Source organism: Canis aureus, chromosome 5 (genome assembly GCF_053574225.1).
Source record: "Canis aureus isolate CA01 chromosome 5, VMU_Caureus_v.1.0, whole genome shotgun sequence".
NCBI lineage: Eukaryota > Metazoa > Chordata > Mammalia > Carnivora > Canidae > Canis > Canis aureus.
Genome location: NC_135615.1, coordinates 21,188,749 through 21,207,235, shown reverse-complemented (window position 1 = coordinate 21,207,235; position 18,487 = coordinate 21,188,749). Strand labels below are relative to the sequence as shown.

At 38.6% G+C, this 18,487-nt stretch overlaps 2 long non-coding RNA genes across 5 annotated transcripts in view; one reads left to right on the top strand and one right to left on the bottom strand.

Annotated features, from left to right (window-relative positions):
• LOC144313794 (uncharacterized) overlaps positions 1-18,487 on the bottom strand; it is a 466,610-nt gene that overhangs the window by 352,644 nt on the left and 95,479 nt on the right. The window lies entirely within an intron of this gene.
• Positions 3,172-11,575, top strand: LOC144313354 (uncharacterized). The gene is made up of 5 exons (XR_013379012.1): positions 3,172-3,373; positions 3,951-4,034; positions 5,780-5,805; positions 6,077-6,202; positions 11,446-11,575. It is a non-coding gene; the product is annotated as an uncharacterized LOC144313354 (long non-coding RNA).

The following is an 18,487-nucleotide window of genomic DNA, read 5'->3' as shown; positions in this document are numbered from 1 at the left end:
TAACTATTACAACTCACAACAATTACAATCACTCTCCCTTCTTCACTCTGAGATTGGTCCAAGTTATAGTGCCATAACCAGAAAAGAACTGTTTCATTTCTTCTCACTTTCCATTCAATTTGTGTTCATTTTCCATTTTATTTCTGTTCATGTTTACCCCAGTTGTCTTTACACTTCCACTGACCAACACTTCTAACTCTCACCAGTCGGGTAATTTCTATGCACACTAAAGTACAAATCTTCTGAAGACCACACTTCCAACTGACATTGGGACTGTAGCATTGAAATGAACAAAGAGTTAACAGTAGACTGGGGAAGTGACTAATGAATGATCTCTGGACACAGTGACAGAGGTGCAGTCGGACACTAGGCTTATAGCAAAGGTATTAGGGTGTAGCCTTGTGTCTCTGTGTCCTGGGAATTCATTCTCAACATTAACTCATGTTGGCCTCCTATCAAACTTTATCATTTATTCATTCAATAACTATTTTTGAGCTGCAAAAATGAGCCAAGTTCTAGCAGCACTAGAAAAACAAAGAAAAATATGTTATGAATAAGTATCATTAACCATGAAAACTCACAGTCTAGTTAAAGACAAACATTACAACGCATACTTTTCCTAGCCTCCCCCCTTTGTTGCACTTTGAAAGCAATATCCAACACTACAAACTACTACAAAGTTAGTAATATAAAAATATGTATAAATATTAAAGATTGCAAATGACATATGAGTGTTTGAGTAGAAAATGATTCCTGTTAGATCAGTACATTTTTAAAAATATTATAAAGTTTTAACTCTTTTTTTCAAAAATGTTTGCGGAGTACCTGCTAAGGGCCAGATGCCATTCTAGGCACCGTGGATACAATAGTGCATGTCACAGAAGATCTCTGCCTTCTTCAAGTTTATATTCTGGTAAGTGAAATTTAAAAAGTCTTTTATTATCTAAGTAAAATGTATAGTATGTAGCAGGGGGAAAAGTGCTAAGGAGGTACTAAACCATGGAAGAAAGACCAGAGGAGGGATGGTAGGGCATGCCTGAAATTTTAAATTCAAGTGGCCAGGGAAGGCCTCACTGTAAATTTGACTTTGAGTAAAGACCTGGAGTAAATGACTAGCAATCGTGTAGCAGTCTAGAAGAAAAACATCAATAACATTTGAAGTAAGTACAGAAAAATTTTTACTTGTTTTCCATTTAACACATGGCACAAGTGTTTCATTTTACTTTAAATTTCCTAAGAAAAACCATTATCTGTCAACACATACATTGAATTATGACAAGTTTGGTTTCAGAATTAAATATATATTAAAATGCCATATAAAATTTAACTAAATGGTAAACACTATTTAAAAAGGCAAAATTGTTTTCACCATCTTATATGTGATAGTTTTGCATTTTGTGCTTTAAAAAAAAAAACACAGGTTCGACTCCTATTTGTGAGTACGTTTCTGTAAATAATATATTGCGAGTGGGGATAGTCTTAATTCCCAATAAATAAAAATCAAATTGGAAATAGTCATCAGTATAGCTTCTCCTTTTTAACATTGGATTTTGAAGTATTGGTTTTTGCTGAAAGTTCACCCTAAAACATTTGATCACATGAGTGTGATTAATAGCTCTGATAAAGTTCACATTGAGGGATATTTGTAGATGTCACATCATTTGCTATCTTTCTATTAATTTATTGGATTTCAAAACCAAGTTTCTTTGTATTCCATAGAATTTATCAGGCCTGTTAAGAATTTAAATTAAACAATGCACAGCCTATAGTAACAAAAACACATAATTTAGAGTTGTATAATGATTATTACAAGATGGGTAGTAGAGTTTGGCTGAATTATAAAACATCCAAATTGGTCATGGTTACTGATCTTTAGGAACTGCCTCTCTTGATCATCCATCCTTAGAAACTCTCTAATGAATCAGTTCTAAAGGAAAGAAAAAGCTTACATAATTATTTTACTGCCTAACAGCTTAAATAATTATTTTATTGCTGGATGGACACCAGCACACTCTTGAACACTCTGAACTGCCTGTGGTATTTTGGGAAAATTTAAGTTGGGAAATACTGTAATTTGGCAACTTGATCACAAAGAAAGAGCTAGAGCAGAGGGGAATGCTCGGCCCAGTGAGGGCAAAGAGGACCCACACTCCCTGAAGCCTTAAAAGAAGAGTTCCTCTGAACTGTAAGTAGCAAATAGGCAGTGGAATAAGAGGAAAGGTCGTGGGTAGCCCCAGTGGCTCAGCGGTTTAGCACCACCTTCAGCCCAGGACCTGATCCTGGAGACCTGGGATCGAGTCCCATGTCAGGCTCCCTGCATGGAGCCTGCTTTTCCCTCTACCCATGTCTCTGCCTCTCTGTGTCTCTCATGAATAAATAAATAAAATCTTAAAAAAAAAAAGAGGAAATATCTTCCATATAAAGGTATAAAGACATAAAGGGGCTCAGTAGGTTTACAAACAGCCTGGGGTTCAGCATGATGAGGCCAGATGTGAATGAGAAAGAAATTGAGGCAAGAAGTTGGCAGACTCAAAGGGCCTTGTACAAAGAAGTTTGGACTTTATCCTGAGGTAGTGGAGAGCCATCCAAGTCTTTTATAATAGACATAAAGTATTCTAATGGCATGACAGGAAAATCACTGGGACTGTGGGAATGATAAGGACTAGATACCAATAGGACCTTACTTTCATTCTGACACCCAGCCTAGAGGACTCACACAAATTAAGAAGACCAAGAGAAACCTTGCTTAAGTAATACCATCTTCCTTTTCTTCCACTCTCTGGTATCTTCCAGTTAGAGGAAAGCATTGTTCTCATGCATTCTTGGTTGAAAAATCACTAAACTTAACAATACAGGATAAGTTATTAGCTCTGAATGTTTTATGGACTATTTTTTTCCTAGAGCAAAGAGAAGCCCATGAGGTAAAAATGAAGGACAGTTTTCCCACCCTAGGTGGTGAGCAGACTATCCCAGGTAAATAATCAGTCTTTAGAAGTCAGGAGAAAACAGGTGGTCTAGAGTTTGTAGAGATACTAGAACAGGGGGAAAAAAAGATACAAAGGCAAGATAATGAGGAAGGTGGGAAATTAGGGCTGGACATGTAAAATGGAAAGAATGTAAGCCTAGAATTTAGAACCCTGAGTTCTAGTTCCAGCAACTAGCAGATGGCAGCTATGTGAAGGCCCTGGGATTTTACTCTATGTGCAACCTAACAACTTGATCTCCCACAACACCTCAAGAGAGTTGCCAGAAGGCACAAAACTCCTGGATCAGAGACAAAGGACAGTGTTTTTACTAACAGCAACACTGACACTATCATCATTGTTTTGCCCCAGTCCCTTGACCACCAGTTCCTGTAGGACAACACAAAAAGGTTCAAGGGTATCTGTATGTGCTGGCTTATGGGAGAGGGACCCTGAGCTTAGCAAACTCCTGTCTTTTATAATGGGCGGCAAACAAATTATCCAACCTTTGCTCTGGAAGGAGACATTGTCTGCCTGCCATTAGAGTTCACTATACAATATCTTTGAAAAGACAGTCCAGAACAAAAGACTGTGTACAACACATGCAAAAATGCTAGCTCCATGGAGAGCTGTCTCCCAATAGTGTAACCCTAAATTCTTGGTCAGGTCATTTGTCTTTACTGTGCTTCTGTCCTTATCAAGAAAATGAGGAGATCATTACTCAATTCATGAGAGAGTCTGAAATAAAATTTCATTCCAAATTCACAAAGAACCATAATGATGAGTACTTAACTTTTTGTTATGTTGTAGTATTTTCTGATAGCCCTGCTGAAAATGTAATTCTGCTACTAGATATTGTACTAATAACCTACAACTAAGGGAAATGCAGCTAATTCCAATACAGTAAGACTAAAGGGTAACCTCTGAAACTGGAAAGATGTAGAAAGTTAATTAATGCTTTATCTAATTTAGCAATTGTACTTACAGACACCTTTTCAATTTTCACCAATCCCTATTCCTGAAATGTCCTTTGAACCTGCTCTTTTGTCTTCTTACTGGTTGCCTCAGTAGGTAATTATTTTCAAATTTTATGAATGCTAACAAATAGGTTTTAAAAATTTCTAAGTTTTGGGCCACCTGGGTGGCTCAGTGGTTGAGTGCCTGCCTTTGTCTCAGGTCATGAGCCCAGGGTCCTGAGATCAAGTCCTGAATCGAGCTTCCAGCAGGGAGCCTGCTTCTTCCTCTGTGTCTCTGCCTCTCTCTCTCTGTGGCTCTCATGAATAAATAAGTAAAATCTTTTTTAAAAGAAAAGTTTCTCGGTGGTGGAAGGGGAGGAGGGCGGGGGATGGGGATGAATGGGTGACGGGCACTGAGGAGGGCACTTGACAAGATGAGCACTGGGTGTTATTCTGTATGTTGGTAAATTGAACACCAATAAAAAATAAATTTATTAAAAAAAAAAGAAAAAAGAAAAGTTTCTAAGTTTCATTACAGGGTTAAATGAGATAATATAAACAACTGTCTGAAGGTATCCAGAGCATACCAGGCATTCAATAAATATTAGTTCTTTCCTATTACAGTTCTAACATTCTAGGATTTGAGGGTACTAAGACTAAATCATGCCAACTTTATTATTTTGTAATTAAATCACAAAGCCATATTGTTTCCTAATAGTTTTAAAATAATGACCATTTTCACTGCTTGCCATATATTTTCAGAATCAATGTAATTTTGATTGCATCTACCAATGACAAATGGTATTTAAATGCCTCCATTTGCTAAAACACATTTGTAACTGGAGCATTACTTTTAATTATCTCCCATTTCAGGTTCCTTTTCAGTAAGCTGGTTTCTCTCTCCCCCAAATCAGTCTATCACTTTAGTTTCAGAAATGGAGGGAGAGAAGACATAATTCTGGAAGAGGGTGGATACTATTTAGGGAATTAGCCCACCCAGGCCAAAAGAGGAAGGTAAAAATGTCTGCCCCTCCTTTCCAGCTGTTAGTAGGAAGAAAAAGAGCAACAGAGTTAAGAGTGGGATGCAGTCAGACACATGCTTGGGCATCTGCAGTGCAGGGCTGGAAATCCAGGCCTGAGGACACCAGTTACACTGGTTATGGGCAACATGGAGGGCAGAGGAGCTCTTTTCCAAGTCCCTCTTTGGTGCAAGTCTTGGAACAAAGGGCTCTGAGCTCATTTCAGAGGGCCTCAACAGGCCCAAGTGGGCATGGCCAGAAACACTGACAATGAAGTTTGCTAACAGTTCTTTGCTTCCCGTGTGGCATGGGCATTAAGGAAAAGGCAAGGAGTCTGTTATGGAGCCCACCATGGGCAGGCAAGATCACCCCATGGCAGAGGCTTTCGGGTGGTCATCATGACACAGGGGCCAAATGATAGATGTGGCAGTGACTCAAAGGAGTCTTCAAAACGGATGAAGGCCAACAGCAGGCTGAGTCATCACAGTTTTCTAAAGCACTGAGACCCTAAAAACCACGTATTGTGCATTTATACACCAAAGCTATCAATAACAGATATAGGTAGGTTACCTAGGATCAGGCCTTAATGAGTAGAACCATAATGGAGCTAAGTTGACATCAGCTATCACCCCCACCCACCTCTCCCAGTTCCAGTCCTATGGTCCTGGCCTCATACTCTTAGATGCCATCTTGGAAAACAGCAAAGAGAACATAAGGGAATCTGAAACTGAAGGTTGTCCTAAGAATGCTTAAGCCTAAGGAAACAGATCAAAGTTATTTTGTCTTACTTGTTTTATATCAGACTGAACTAAGCTGTTTTGTTTTCTCCTCTACCCAACAGATAGCCACTTGACGAGAAAGATCAGTGTGAGTACATCTGCGACCCCACTACATATTTTTTTGCGCTGTTCACTTTCCATTATTGCTGGGGGTGGAAGCAGTTAGAGAAGGCTCACAGCAACGGAGGAGCAGTCTTGAGTTTTGCTTTTTTTAGGATGTCAAACTCGAGTATTGTGTTATTTTTTCATACAACATCAACTATAATAGCTTTAGAGTGCAAAGTTATAACATTAAATAAAAAGAACTATGAGTAGCTGTACAAATTGCTCATTAGAGTTGATCACTTTTTTTATGCCAGCAAAGCTCTGCAGACTACAGAATAACCCAACTGAAAATCTACAAGTGATATTGTCCACAGCACGAAAAGATTGGTAAATACAGCCTTCAGTCTGTCAGCTAATGGCATCAACCTCCTCCAAATCAGGTAAGTAAAAACTGCATCTGACTTATGAGTAATGCAAAGCATGGCTCTTGGAAAAAATGGAAAGGTTTGTAGTGATTTAGAACCTGGTCATTTGAAAACTTGATTATAAGGTAAAATATGCAGAAGCTCTAAGAAAGATATAAAAATGTCATGCAAATAGGGGAGCAGTCGGGAAAGAGCTGAGATCAAATAAAATTTTCTCATGAGGTGTGCTACTTTATTTTCGTTCACTGAGAGACCATATATTGTGACAGTTAAGGGCACAGGTCCAGAAGACAGCTGCCCTGCTCTGGAATCCTGCTCTGCCCCTTACTGACTTTCATATAGTCACTCAACCTCACAGTGCCTGGGTGTGCTCACTTGTAAATGGGGATAATAAAGCGTACTGGCTTCACTGGTTGTTGAGAACTAAGTGTTAATGTGTGTCAGGTGCTTACAAGAGTGTCTAGGATGCAGCCAACTATTTAAGTCTTATCTGTCATGATCATTGTCAATAGCAACATTATTACACAGACACTACACTAGTCTGTGTGGGGCATGGGAGCAGAACCCCTGTTCTCAAAGAGCTTACAGTCTTACAAGTGGTAGAGATTAGACTCAACAGCCTTGAATGTTTTCCAGTTAACAGATCAATAGGTTGTAACATGAATGTGAATTGTCCTTTAAATATAAAGTGCAACATGTGTTGAAAGCATTGAAAATTACTACAAAGTGGTTTTCAAACGGTCTTCTGAGAAGCCATGGGGTTTGAGTGCTGAGTCTCCCCTTCTAAGGGGAGAAGGACAAGAGGAAGAGAAAGATGAGGGAAGGAGACAAGGAAGCTTACTGTATCTTTTTCAAGATCAATTGTCTTTTCACAGATTGGCAATCAACAATTGAGGTGTATGAGTAAACAAATTGCAAGGCACATGTATCTGTGTCTAAAAGTGCTTGGATATTTGAAAATCTTACCCAGCTTAAGAATTTTCCTTCCACTCTTGCTATTAACACAATAAACCATTAGATCTTAGGAAAAATAACAAGTTCAAACTGACTCTTCTCTTATTACAAGTTCCTGAGACCAAATTTTACACTTGATCCAATAGCAATGGCCCCAAAATACATCTTTTAAGAAGTAGATTGAGGTGTTCCATTTTTCAAAAGAAAAAAAAAAATCAAATAATGGTGGCAATTTGAGTATGCAACAAACTTGTGTATCAAAATTTCGTTTGAGTTTTTTTTTTTATTCCCATAAGTTTTCCTCAGTAGTTGGTGCCTATTACTGATAATAAGTGGTAATAGAACTCAATCAATAAATAAGCAGTGAATCAAGGTTAATGAAAAGCCTGGTAACTGAGCTTGGATTATTTTCAGACACTTGGACTATGATTTTGTAGTGCACACATATTACACTGTTAGCTTTTTCTTGCACCTAAAGGAGTCTGAAACCACACCGTACATGGACTTAGAAACATTATATGTTCTCATTCATTTGGGGAATATAAATAATAGTGAAAGGGAATATAAGGGAAGGGAGAAGAAATGTGTGGGAAATATCAGAAAGGGAGACAGAACGTAAAGACTGCTAACTCTGGGAAACGAACTAGGGGTGGTGGAAGGGGAGAAGGGCGGGGGGTGGGAGTGAATGGGTGACGGGCACGGGGGGTTATTCTGTATGTTAGTAAATTGAACACCAATAAAAAATAAATTTAAAAAAAAAGAGCTTTTATACAATGAAACAGAGAACCTGATCTTCACACCCAAGGGCTCTCAGGCCAAACCTGCAGGCTATTTGAGAAGTTGCAGGGTAATGAGCAACGGTTAACATTAGCTATGCTATTTGTGATGCATAGCGACTCATCCATGGGCCACAGGACTGAAAACTCTGTACTCAAGAATATTGCATCCTTAGTCTCCAAATGAACAGCAGTTTGATTTGACTGCAGAGTGGAAGAATTTGGAAAAAGCTTTTTCTAGCTTTAATTCCATGGAGCCTGTTTGCCTTCCCAACACCCTTTTGATTATTAGAAAAAACACCAAGTTGTAGGAGAGATCACACGGCGCCTCGGGAGAGAACGCTTACATCCCAAGTCTGCATTGTAACCTTGGGGACATTATGAAGCCAGTCAAGGGGGGGCGGGGGGGGGGGCTGATAACAATGCCTTTCCCAAACAAACTGGAGAGGAATTTAGGGAAGAAGGAGGAAATTCTATCTATACTAAAAATCTCCAGCCTCAGCAGCCTGTAACAACAAAACAAGGTTATACTTCCTGATTTCCAGAAATTTGCCCACCTCAAAGAGTTCCCACAGCTTTCTGGAGCATTTTCCAGGAAATCTTTCTCTTATGTGCCCAGGAACCAGATCTCTGAAGCTCTTCAAGTCACTCTCTTGCTGTTGACTTGCAAGATAAGACCCCCACAGTGCAAAGCTGCTCATCTGTAATGACCCAGCAGCAAAACCCAGACCAAGTTACAGCTTTTCCCCCATAGTCAAGGAATCATTTAAAAGTGCTGTGCGAACTGGCTACTCAAACAGCCTACAAAACCAAACTGGCCTTGGGTACTGTCTAAATCCCACTCATTGGTTCCAGCTTTCCTGGTTCTCTCAACTTTTTTCCTTTCCTCTCTTTAACTAGGAGTTAATGAAGGCCTCTTAAAGTGCCAACATAGAACTCATTTCCCAGAGCTTACAGAAACTGGAAACCTTGAATGTATGCATTATGAAGTCAAACTAAATGGGATACATTATTCATAAATACATTTTGAAGTGTGAGAGAGAGAAAAAGAGAGAGAGAGAAAGAGAATTATAGGCCCATACCTATTTCTAAACAGTGGCCCATACATAATATGTTTTAAACATTCAGGAAACCCAACGGACATTCACAATCCTGCTCAGTCTTCTCATGAACTACTGATCTTTACTATCTTTCCAAGATCATAGCTGTGTAAATGTAGATTCTGTGATCTGAAAGTGCCAGGGTTATCTGGATCTCAAACTCGAGACCAGGTTACATTACACAATAAGATCTGCAGCTTAAGCTTCAGGAAACGATATGGGAAAAAGGAAAGATTTCTAATGTGTGTGATTCATTCCCAGTACTTTTGCATTTTAGAATTTCTAATATTTTTCTTGTTAATTGCCTGTCTCACACTAAACTCTAATTTCTTGAAATAAAGAAAATATCACTATTTCGCTTACTAATTTAAACCCAGATATTAAGTCACATAGTTGGCACTCAAAAAAATATTACTGAAATGACTTAGAGGCAGCTGAATAAGCCAGGTGGTAGATTGGCAAGTATGGGGCAGGTCCTCATTCTTTGATGAGTCTACTAAAGTGACAAGATAATCCCAAAGGGTGGAGAGACAGTTTGGCAAGAGGAATTGGGGATTATAGAACATTCTAGTCAAAAGGGATAGGAGATAAATGACCTTTGGTGCTTACAAAGCCCTGTAATAACTAATTTAGGGGAAAATCCAGAGTTCCTAACTCCTGATTTTAAGTGCCATATTCTCCCAAGCAGTGGCTGGAAAGGAGAGAAGCGAATGTCAGAATATGCTGGAGCTACTGGCAATTGACTCTCCAGGCTTCTTGTACCTCCTATAGATAGATACAGTGGCCTCCTGTTCCAAAGACTCAATTTAAAGGATTGAAAAGAGGCAATATTTGTAGAGTTGATCCCTGAACTGACCAAAGGCAAGAGAGGTTTGTGGGAAGATGGTGTCAGGGGGCTGGCAAAGAGAGAGTGTACCCAGGGTGCAGTTGGTGGGTTGACAGGGAGGGTGGTGGGGGAAGGTTCTGGGCTTTGAGGAGCAGCACACACACAGAACGAGTACTGTGCTGTGTTGTTTTAGCGGCAGCTGGCAAGTGTGGGAGGGTGTAAAGAGATCACAGAGGGGGAGCTGTGGGAATCACGGCGGCAGTGAGAAGCCACTGTCCTCCATCTTCAAGCCCTGACTGCTCAGCAGGATGGTGGGTCTCCAGACTCTGGGAGTCTTCTCCTCACCAGGGAGTCTCCAGCCAAGAGTTCCTCGCACCTGAGACCCTGCCCTCCCTGTGTTAGGGCTAACTGGATATTCCTACTTCTCCCATGTCAGAAGCTGGTCCTCTCGGGGGCTCTTCACCCCATTTTCTCAGAAGTCTAACTCAGACATCTGTTCACAATATTGAATTTCTAACTCCAAAAGTTGAAAGGCTTCACACCCACTGCTGCTTCTAGTCTAACACTTGCTGCTTAACCTGAAGCCAGATAACTGTGCAATGACAAGTACAGAACTTCCCTTATGTTTAAGAAAAATAAAAATCTGACACAGTCTATAAAATGTAATGGTGAGCCAAGGGGACATTTCCACTGACTTAGCTTCTACTTGCCCTGTGACAGCATGATCCTGCTAATCTAACCTTTAAGCCACAATTTCGACTTGCAAAGTGATTTGTAACCACCTTTGCAAACCTGATGGTGACAGTTTGGAAATGCAACTGGATTCTGTGGTTACAAATAAGCTATTTTTGCGCACCTAGCTCTATACTTCGACATTTGTTCTACTTCGTAATCTACGCCAGTATGATCTCTACTAGCACCTTGGATTTATCTGGCACTGTTCTTCAGAAATACCTCAGGATGCTTTTCATAAATGTCATTTCTTTATTCTTTCAGGACTCTCATTGAAAAGATCCTTAGAGGCAGGCATAAAATAAGAAAAACATTCTTTATTTCCAAAGAGTTCTATTAAGCATTTCCTGTTTCAATGAGCTTCTCTTCGCCATTACACATCCTTTTTACCTTTCATGTCTGTGATTTTTCTCTTCTGTCTTCTACCTGCACCCACTATTCTAAGCTTATATGCTTGTAGGACTGTCACTTTTTTGGTTCCCTGGATCTTACTGTCATTATCCCCTTGCCATGTTCCCATTCTTTTCCTTTGCCTAAATTATATCAGGTGGAGAAGATTTCATCACATATTCTGTCCTCTGTTTTTATTTTTTCTTCTTTAATTTCTGAAAGCCAAGTTCTGAAAATAATATAATTCCAGTGTGAACTTCTGGACTAATTTTCAAAGCCAGTCACTATGACTCCACTGGTTCAATGTTTCAAACATATTACCTTATTTCAGAAAAGCCAGCATAACTTCAGCAGGGATGGCATATAGTTGCTTAGCATAGTTTTTAAAATCAGACTTAAAACTGTTTGATGAGTCATATGTTGCACTATATGGATTAATGTTCTTTTTTCTCTGTTTCATGCTCATCTCCGAATTCTTAGTGAGAACCATGCTATGAAGTTAGCAACAACCTAGTCAATAACAGGTGTGGAGAGTTCCAGGCTACAAAGAGTTTACATCCAACCTCTGTGGAAATACTACCATTTTTTTCTTAATAAACACACATGCATCCATTCTTTGTATTCATATAACAAAAAAAAAAGTGTGTTGGCACCTACTGTATTCAAGGAAAACACTCAAGTCTGGTAATGTGGTAACCAAAGCCATTCAGTCTGTTTCCTCGCGGGAGACTAATCTACTAGTCACATTTTAAAATCTGAAACCTCAAACTTAGAGCACTCAGAAGGCAGGCAACAGGGCTCACTCTATGAGATCATAGAACAAGGAGGCAAAGGCCTAAAATAGGTGCCAGTGGGAATCAGACAAAGTGTCACCAAAGAAGTACAGTTGACTATGATCAATATGCTGTCATTCGGTCTCTGGGACTTGTCTTCTAGTTTAAGTCTTTGCCCTTGAACAACATCTCTCCTCTTCTCCAATGCCCTACCCCCTACACCCCACCCCCTGGTAATCACCTATTCTTTTTTTTTTTAAGACTCCACATATAAATATCACATATTTATATTTTTAAAAATATTTATTTATTCACGAGACAGAGAGAGAGAGAGAGAGAGAGAGAGAGACAGGCAGAGACAGGCAGAGGGAGAAGCAGGCTCCAAGCAGGCTCCATCCCAAAGTGGGACTCAATCCTGGGACTCCAGGATCATGCCCTGAGCTGAAGGCAGGTGCTCAACTGCTGAGCCACCCAGGGATCCCTTGATATTTATCTTTCTCTGTGTGTTTTATCTCACTAAGCGCAATACCCTCAAGTTCTATCCATTTTGTTGCACAGGGCAGGAGCTCCTCCCTTCTCACAGCTGAATACTATTCCACTATATACATACCCTCCCCTTTTATCCAATCACCTGTTGGCAGACACAGGTTATTTCCATATCTCGGTTATGGTGACCAATGCTGCAATAAATGTGGCAGTGCAGATATTGTTTTGATATTCTGTTTGCAGTTCCTTTGGTTATATACTCAGGAGTGGGATTGCTGGACCCTATGGTAGTTGCATTTTTATATTTTGAATAACCTCCATAATGTTTTGCATTGTGGCTGAATCAAGTTACATTGCTACCAATGGTGCACCAGTGTGCCCTTTTCCTCACCACACCTCAAACGACATGTGCTAGCTCTTGTCTTCTTGATGAAATCCATTCTAGCAGGAGTGGGGTGATACCTCATTGTGGTTTGGATTTGCATTTCCCTGATGATTAGTGATGTTGAGCATCTTTCCATGTACCGGTTGGCCATTTGGATGTTTTCTTTGGAAAAATGTCTATTCGTGATTTCTAAGAGACTAGATTTTAAATGTTCTCACCACAAAAAAAGAAATGATAATTATGTGATGTGATAAAGGCGTTAGCTAAAGCTATAGTGGTAATCATATTGCAATATATAAAAGTATCAAATCAACATGCTGCACACTTTAAACTTACACGATGTTATATGTAAATTATAACTCAGTAAAAAAAGAATTACATTTGACTTGAAATTTGTCAGAATGGGAAGAGGTTAAATAGGAGAGTGTAGCGGAGGAAGGTCCAGTCTAATAGAATGGTTAATATTTAAGTCCATGGTGTTAAGGGAAATAGTCTGACATTTTGAAGAAAAAAGACAGTATGTCTAGACATGGGGAATTAAGATGATCAAGCCTGAGGGGCCAATCCACAGAAGCAATGAAGAAATTTTGTTTTTGTTTTTTAGTTGCTGAGGGCTTCAGGTTCAATTATTTTCACTAATGGGACATGTTTTTGATTGGTGGAGTCAGGTTGCATTTTGGAAATACCCTGGATGCAGTATGGAGAAAACAGGGTGGAGAAAACAGTCTAGATTAGATGACTAGGGATCTGTTAGAAATCTATTAGGAATCTAGTAAAATAAAGTAACATTATTAGAATGGTTGTAGTTGAGCTACAACGCACTGGATTACTTTTAGAAATGTGTAGAAGGTAAATTCGAGAGACTGGTAATGGATTGGACTTGAGTGTAAGAGAGAAGGAAGCATCAAGGATGGCATGTAAATCTCAAGGTTTTACAATTAACAACTGGTGCCAGATTGGGGAAATGGGAATATCACATGTTTTAATTTAAAGAGCTTGAATTTTTGTATTTTTTGAGATAACTAAGAGGATATATAGAAGTGACAGTTGGATGAAAAGTGTCTAGAGTCCAGAGAAATCTGGGATGGAGACATAAATTTAGAAGTCATCAGTATATAGGTATGATTGCAGCTCAACCTTTGTGGAGATTCCCCAGGAGAGAGTACTTAGAAGAAAAGATAAACTATGATGAAACTTTGAGAATATACAACATTTAAGATACAGAAGAATGTGTTTTAAAAATACTGGAAAGGATCATGTGAGGGTCAAGAGGAAATGATAGGATATAGTTTTCTGAAAGCCAGGGTAAGAACATTTTTCAAGAATAAGGAGTCCCCTACCTCATATCATGTATAGGAATGAACTCAGAACATGTCTAAGACCTAAATATCAGTGCTAAAACTATAAACCTCTTAGAAGAAAATATAGGAGTAAATCTTCATGATCTTGGATTAAGCTATAGTTTCTGGATCAGATAGAAAAAGCATGAGCAACAACAACAAAATAGATAAATGGGACATCATCGGAATTTAAAAATGTATTTCAAAGGACACCATCCACAAAGTCAACCCACTGAATGTAAGAAATTTTCTGCACATCATATATTTGATAGGGAACTTACATTTAGAATAAATAAAGAATTTCTATAATTCAGTAACAAAAAGTAAATAACCTAATTTAAAAATGGCAAATAATCTGAATAGATTTTCTGCAAAGAAGTTTCACAAATGACCAATAAGCACATAAAAGAGTTCCAACAGTAGAGATCAGGAAAATGCAAGTCAAACTGAAATAACAGGACACCTCCCAACATATACCCACTCCAGCCCTAGTTGTCCCCACAAGACAGCCTCAGTTTGGCATGCCCTGAGACTGGGGCCATCCCAGGAAAAAACCATCAATAAAATATTAACAAACCAAAGGCAACAATACATTAGAAAGATCATACACTACAATGAAGTTGGGTTTATTTCAGGAATGCAAGGATGATTCAACATCTGTAAATCAAACATTAACTAAATGAAGGATAAAAATCACGATCATCTCAATAGATGCAGTAAAAGGATTTGGCAAAATTCAGTCTATTTTGATTAAAACTTTCAACAAAATGAGTATTAAAGAAATGGATTTCAAAATAATATAGTCCATAAATAACTAGCCTATAGCTAACATCATACTCAATGTGGATAAGCTGAAGCTTTTCCTCCGGGGTGATAAATAAGTCAAGGATGCCCACTCATGTCATTTTTATTCAACATAGCATTAGAAGTCCTACCACAGCAATTAGGCAAGAAAATGAAATAAAAGGCATCCAAATTCAAAAGAAGTGAAACTGTCATTATTTGCAGATGACAGGGCACTTATAGAGAAAACCCTAAAGACACTACCCAAAAGCTGTTAGAACTAATAAGTGAATTTGATAAAGTCACAGGACACAAAAGATACAAAAATTGTTTGGATGTCTATACCCTAATAACAATCTACCTGAGAAAGAAAATAAGAAAATAATCCCACTTACAATTGCTTACAAAAAAATAAAATACCTGGGGATAAAGAAGTTAACTTAGGAGGTGAAAGACCTGTACTCTGAAAACTATAAGACATTGATGAAGCATTGGAAGAATAAATATTGTTAAAATGTCCATACCACAAAAGTTATCTACAGATTCAACTTAATCCCCATCAAAATACTAAAGGCATTTTTCACAGAACTATAACAAAGAATCCTAACATCTGTATGGAACCACAAAAGACCGCAAATAGCCAAATCATTCTTGAGAAAGGTGAACAAAGCTGGAAGTACCAAATTCCCAAATTTTTAACTGTAGTACAAAGCCACAGTAAACAAAACATTTTGGTACTGGAACAAAAACACACACAAAGATCAATGGGATAGAGAGCCCAGACACAAAACCATGAATATATGGTCAGTTAATCCATGACAAAGGAGACAAGAGTATACAATGGGGGAAAGAACAGTCTCTTCAATGGGTTGCATTGGGAGGACTGGGCAGATACATTCAGGGGAGTGAGGCCAGACCACTCTTACACCATAGAAAAGATGAAATCAGGGTGGATTGAAGACTTGATTATAGAACCTGAAAGCATGAGATTCCTAGAGAAAGGAATGGGTGGTGAACTCTTTGACATCAGTCTGGACGATATTTTTTTGGACTGTTCTCCTCAGATAAGGGAGACAGGAGCTATGGTGGGCAAGTGGGATTAATCAAACTGGGAAGCTTTTGCACAGTGAAGTAAACCATAAATAAGCAAGATGAGAAGGTGACCTACTCAATGGGAGAGGATATTTGCTGATCATGCATCTCATGAGGGGTTAATGTCTGAAATGTGTGAAGAACTTACACAATTTACTATCAAAGAAACAAAAACCCCAATTTTAAAATGGGCAGTGGACTTGAATGGGGATTTTTCCAGTGAGGAAATGCAGATAAAAGCCACAGTAACTTATCACCTCACACTTGTCATATTGGCTGTTATTAGGGAGAAAAAGATAATAAAAGTTGGCGAAGATGGAGAAGAGGGGATCCTTGAGCACTGTTGGTGGGAATGTGAATTGTTACAGCCATTGTGGAGGGTAATGTGGAGTTTTTTCAAAAAAATTGGAAACAGATCTACCATATGATCTAGCAGTTCCTTTTCTGAGTGTTTATCCATAGAAAATGAAAACACCAATTTGAAGAGATATATGCACCCCTAAGTTCATTGTAGCATTGTTTATGATGGCTGGGATATGGAGACAACTGAAGCATCCATTGATAGCTAGATGGATAAAGAAGATATATATATACACACACACCAATGGATGGAATGTTACTTAGCTATAGAAAATAATAAAAACCTTGCCATTTGAAGCAACATGGATGGACATGGAGGGTATTATGCTGGGTGAAATCAGCCAAAGACAAATACCATGTGACTTCACTTATCTATGGAATCTAAAAACAAAATAAATAAACAAACAAAACAAAATAGAAGCAGGCTCCTAGATACGGGAAGCAATCTGTTGGTTGCCAGAGTGGGGAGAGGCTGGAAGATGGGCAAAGTGGACAAAGGGGAGTAGGAGGTACAAACCTCCAGTTATAAAAGGGGTAAGTCATAAGGATGTAATGCATAGCATGGAGGTATTTAGTCAATAAAACAATAGCTTTGTAAAATGACAGATGGTAACTAGACGTATCATGGTGATCATAATTGTATAACAATACTGAATCTCTATGAGGTATACCTGTAAATAGGAGATAGCATGTCAATTATACAATTTAAAAATTAAAAAAAATTAAAAACTGAAATGAGGTACCACTATACATCTATTAGTATGGCCAGAACCAAAAACTCAGATAATCACACGTATGGACAAGGATGTGGAAAAATCAGAACTCTCATGCACTGATGGTGGGCATGTTAAATGGTGTAGCCTCTTTGGAAAACATTCTGCAGTTTCTCTAATAGTTAAACACAGAGTAACCATATGGCCCAACAATTTCATTCCTAGATATAAACTCAAGAGAAATAAAAACATATGTCTACACAAAAACTTGTGCACAAATGTTTATAGCAGAATTATTCATAATAGCCAAAAAGTGGAAACAACCCAAATATCCATCAACTGATGACTGGACAAATAAAATGTGGTCTATCCTTGCGTGAAGTATTATTCAACAATAAAAAGGAATGAGGTTTGATCTACACTGCATGTGGATGAATCTTGAAAACATCATGTTAAGTGGAAGAAGCCAGTCACAAAGGACCACATATAGTGGTCCTTTCACTTACATGAAATGTCCATAATAGGTAAACCCACAGAGACAAAAAGTAGGTTGGTGGTTGCCTAGGGCTGGCAGTTTGGGGATAAGTGGGGGTGACCGCTAAAGGGCATGTTCTAAAATTGTTTTTAGAACAATGTTCTAAACAGAAAATGTTCTAAAACTGATTGTAGTGATGCTTGCAAAACTCTTTGAATATGCAAAAAACACACTGAATTTTGCACTTGAAATGACTGAATTATCTCTAAATAAACCTTTAATTAATAAAAGAATAATGGAATCCTCAAGAAAGTCAAAGTTTTCTGAGGAGGCCAATAGATAAACACTGTAAACCGCCCAGTGAATTTTGAGCACAGACATCAGTGGTGACCTTCCTGAGATCTATTTCGATTGCTAAATTGGAGGGGGTGTGGGATCCAGATTGGAGTGAGTGGGATTACTAGCAGAAAGTGAAAAATTGAATGCAACAAATACAAAAAGTGTTCATTCATTCATGAAAATTGACTGTTAAAAAGAAACAGACGATGTTTGATGAAATAAGAGGTCAATAAGAGCAATGGAAGAGATGTGAGCATGTTTGATGTTGATGGGAATGACTTTATGAGAGGGAACAGTTGATTAGGCAAGGCACAGAGAGGATAGCTGTTTTGTTACTTTCCTAAGAAGTCAGGATAGTGTTGCTGTTGCCAGGCTGCCTGGAATTAAGACCTGCCTCTGTGAGTTACTAGCCAGGTTACCTTGGACAAGTTATATATGCCTTAGTTTCCTCATCTAAAGAGTGGAAGCAAAATAAATTAATTAATTAAAATAAAGACTGGAAGCATTATGGGATCAATTCCCAGGATTATTGAAAGTATCATGAATAAAGTTTTTAAGCAAGAGCTGGCACATAAGGAGCACGTAGTGTTCACATGCTTATGATTAGGAGCCAAAAGAGTGGTGGACCTATACGTCTTGGAAAGGGGAGGGACATCCCTTCTAAAACAACTGGAGTAGAGAAGGAAAGAAGAGGGTACGTGTCAATGGTGTGCATGAGTAATTGTAGAAAATTAGTTGACTTTTTTAAATTGATGGTTTCCATCCTACCTGAGGAG